This window comes from Argopecten irradians, chromosome 13 (genome assembly GCF_041381155.1).
Source record: "Argopecten irradians isolate NY chromosome 13, Ai_NY, whole genome shotgun sequence".
Classification (NCBI taxonomy): Eukaryota; Metazoa; Mollusca; class Bivalvia; order Pectinida; family Pectinidae; genus Argopecten; species Argopecten irradians.
This window is the reverse complement of record NC_091146.1, coordinates 2071372-2076585: the sequence shown is the minus strand read 5'-3', so window position 1 is coordinate 2076585 and position 5214 is coordinate 2071372.

Sequence of the window (5214 nt, the reverse complement as noted above, 5' to 3'; positions counted from 1 at the left end):
TACTACATGGGTTACTATCACAAGGCTTGTTGTTAAATTGATATCCTAAGTGTCACGTGATAAATAACCCATTCTCGATACTACATGGGTTACTATCACAAGGCTTGTTGTTAAATTGATAACCTAAGTGTCACGTGATAAATAACCCATCCTCGATACTACATGGGTTACTATCACAAGGCTTGTTGTTAAATTGATAACCTAAGTGTCACGTGATAAATAACCCATTCTCGATACTACATGGGTTACTATCACACGGCCTGTTGTTAAATTGATAACCTAAGTGTCACGTGATAAATAACCCATCCTCGATACTACATGGGTTACTATCACAAGGCTATTTGTTAAATTGATAACCTAAGTGTCACGTGATAAATAACTCATCTTCGATACTACATGGGTTACTATCACAAGGCTTGTTGTTAAATTGATAACCTAAGTGTCACGTGATAAATAACCCATCATCGATACTACATGGGTTACTATCACAAGGCTTGTTGTTAAATTGATAACCTAAGTGTCACGTGATAAATAACCCATCCTCGATACTACATGGGTTACTATCACAAGGCTTGTTGTTAAATTGATAACCTAAGTGTCACGTGATAAATAACCCATCCTCGATACTACATGGGTTACTATCACAAGGCTTGTTGTTAAATTGATAACCTAAGTGTCACGTGATAAATAACCCATCCTCGATACTACATGGGTTACTATCACAAGGCTTGTTGTTAAATTGATAACCTAAGTGTCACGTGATAAATAACCCATCATCGATACTACATGGGTTACTATCACAAGGCTTGTTGTTAAATTGATAACCTAAGTGTCACGTGATAAATAACCCATCCTCGATACTACATGGGTTACTATCACATGGCTTGTTGTTAAATTGATAACCTAAGTGTCACGTGATAAATAACCCATTCTCGATACTACATGGGTTACTATCACACGGCCTGTTGTTAAATTGATAACCTAAGTGTCACGTGATAAATAACCCATCCTCGATACTACATGGGTTACTATCACAAGGCTTGTTGTTAAATTGATAACCTAAGTGTCACGTGATAAATAACTCATCATCGATACTACATGGGTTACTATCACAAGGCTTGTTGTTAAATTGATAACCTAAGTGTCACGTGATAAATAACCCATCCTCGATACTACATGGGTTACTATCACAAGGCTTGTTGTTAAATTGATAACCTAAGTGTCACGTGATAAATAACCCATTCTCGATACTACATGGGTTACTATCACACGGCCTGTTGTTAAATTGATAACCTAAGTGTCTCGTGATAAATAACCCATCCTCGATACCACATGAGTTACTATCACAAGGCTTGTTGTTAGATTGATAACCTAAAGTGTCACGTGATAAATAAACTCATCCTCGATACTACATGGGTTACTATCACAAGGCTTGTTGTTAAATTGATAACCTAAGTGTCACGTGATAAATAACCCATCCTCGATACTACATGGGTTACTATCACACGGCCTGTTGTTAAATTGATAACCTAAGTGTCACGTGATAAATAACCCATCCTCGATACTACATGGGTTACTATCACAAGGCTTGTTGTTAAATTGATAACCTAAGTGTCACGTGATAAATAACCCATCCTCGATACTACATGGGTTACTATCACAAGGCTTGTTGTTAGATTGATTACCTAAGTGTCACGTGATAAATAACCCATCCTCGATACTACATGGGTTACTATCACAAGGCTTGTTGTTAAATTGATAACCTAAGTGTCACGTTATAAATAACCCATCCTCGATACTACATGGGTTACTATCACAAGGCTTGTTGTTAGATTGATTACCTAAGTGTCACGTGATAAATAACCCATCCTCGATACTACATGGGTTACTATCACAAGGCTTGTTGTTAAATTGATATCCTAGTTTTGTATTCTGTTTGTTTGTTGTGATCACACACTATCAATACACGTAAAATCAGCTGTTAGTTGTCATCACACACTGTAAATACACGTATAATCAGCTGTTTGTTGTCATCACACACTGTAAATACACGTATAATCAGCTGTTTGTTGTCATCACACACTGTAAATACACGTATAATCAGCTGTTTGTTGTCATCACACACTGTAAATACACGTATAATCAGCTGTTTGTTGTCATCACACACTGTAAATACACGTATAATCACCTGTTTGTTGTCATCACACACTGTAAATACACGTATAATCAGCTGTTTGTTGTCATCACACACTGTAAATACACGTATAATCAGCTGTTTGTTGTCATCACACACTGTAAATACACGTATAATCAGCTGTTTGTTGTCATCACACACTGTAAATACACGTATAATCAGCTGTTTGTTGTCATCACACACTGTAAATACACGTATAATCACCTGTTTGTTGTCATCACACACTGTAAATACACGTATAATCAGCTGTTTGTTGTCATCACACACTGTAAATACACGTATAATCACCTGTTTGTTGTCATCACACACTGTAAATACACGTATAATCAGCTGTTTGTTGTCATCACACACTGTAAATACACGTATAATCAGCTGTTTGTTGTCATCACACACTGTAAATACACGTATAATCAGCTGTTTGTTGTCATCACACACTGTAAATACACGTATAATCACCTGTTTGTTGTCATCACACACTGTAAATACACGTATAATCAGCTGTTTGTTGTCATCACACACTGTAAATACACGTATAATCAGCTGTTTGTTGTCATCACACACTGTAAATACACGTATAATTCAGCTGTTTGTTGTCATCACACACTGTAAATACACGTATAATCAGCTGTTTGTTGTCATCACACACTGTAAATACACGTATAATCAGCTGTTTGTTGTCATCACACACTGTAAATACACGTATAATCAGCTGTTTGTTGTCATCACACACTGTAAATACACGTATAATCAGCTGTTTGTTGTCATCACACACTGTAAATACACGTATAATCAGCTGTTTGTTGTCATCACACACTGTAAATACACGTATAATCAGCTGTTTGTTGTCATCACACACTGTAAATACACGTATAATCAGCTGTTTGTTGTCATCACACACTGTAAATACACGTATAATCAGCTGTTGTTGTCATCACCACTGTAAATACACGTATATCAGCTGTTGTTGTCATCACACACTGTAAATACACGTATAATCAGCTGTTTGTTGTCATCACACACTGTAAATACACGTATAATCAGCTGTTTGTTGTCATCACACACACTGTAAATACACGTATAATCAGCTGTTTGTTGTCATCACACACTGTAAATACACGTATAATCAGCTGTTTGTTGTCATCACACACTGTAAATACACGTATAATCAGCTGTTTGTTGTCATCACACACTGTAAATACACACGTATAATCAGCTGTTTGTTGTCATCACACACTGTAAATACACGTATAATCAGCTGTTTGTTGTCATCACACACTGTAAATACACGTATAATCAGCTGTTTGTTGTCATCACACACTGTAAATACACGTATAATCACCTGTTTGTTGTCATCACACACACTGTAAATACACGTATAATCACTGTTTGTTGTCATCACACACTGTAAATACACGTATAATCACCTGTTTGTTGTCATCACACACTGTAAATACACGTATAATCAGCTGTTTGTTGTCATCACACACTGTAAATACACGTATAATCAGCTGTTTGTTGTCATCACACACTGTAAATACACGTATAATCAGCTGTTTGTTGTCATCACACACTGTAAATACACGTATAATCAGCTGTTTGTTGTCATCACACACTGTAAATACACGTATAATCAGCTGTTTGTTGTCATCACACACTGTAAATACACGTATAATCAGCTGTTTGTTGTCATCACACACTGTAAATACACGTATAATCAGCTGTTTGTTGTCATCACACACTGTAAATACACGTATAATCAGCTGTTTGTTGTCATCACACACTGTAAATACACGTATAATCAGCTGTTTGTTGTCATCACACACTGTAAATACACGTATAATCAGCTGTTTGTTGTCATCACACACTGTAAATACACGTATAATCAGCTGTTTGTTGTCATCACACACTGTAAATACACGTATAATCAGCTGTTTGTTGTCATCACACACTGTAAATACACGTATAATCAGCTGTTTGTTGTCATCACACACTGTAAATACACGTATAATCAGCTGTTTGTTGTCATCACACATCAAATACAGTAAATACACGTTTTGTTTGTCATCACTCTGTTTGTTGTCATCACCTGTTTGTTGTCATCACACTGTAAATACACGTATAATCAGCTGTTTGTTGTCATCACACACTGTAAATACACGTATAATCAGCTGTTTGTTGTCATCACACACTGTAAATACACGTATAATCAGCTGTTTGTTGTCATCACACACTGTAAATACACGTATAATCAGCTGTTTGTTGTCATCACACACTGTAAATACACGTATAATCAGCTGTTTGTTGTCATCACACACTGTAAATACACGTATAATCAGCTGTGTGTGTTGTCATCACACACACTGTAAATACACGTATAATCAGCTGTTTGTTGTCATCACACACTGTAAATACACGTATAATCAGCTGTTTGTTGTCATCACACACTGTAAATACACGTATAATCAGCTGTTTGTTGTCATCACACACTGTAAATACACGTATAATCAGCTGTTTGTTGTCATCACACACTGTAAATACACGTATAATCAGCTGTTTGTTGTCATCACACACTGTAAATACACGTATAATCAGCTGTTTGTTGTCATCACACACTGTAAATACACGTATAATCACCTGTTTGTTGTCATCACACACTGTAAATACACGTATAATCACCTGTTTTTGTTGTCATCACACACTGTAAATACACGTATAATCACCTGTTTGTTGTCATCACACACTGTAAATACACGTATAATCATCAGCTGTTTGTTGTCATCACACACTGTAAATACACGTATAATCAGCTGTTTGTTGTCATCACACACTGTAAATACACGTATAATCAGCTGTTTGTTGTCATCACACACTGTAAATACACGTATAATCAGCTGTTTGTTGTCATCACACACTGTAAATACACGTAATAATCAGCTGTTTGTTGTCATCACACACTGTAAATACACGTATATAATCACTGTTTGTTGTCATCACACCACTGTAAATACACGTATAATCAG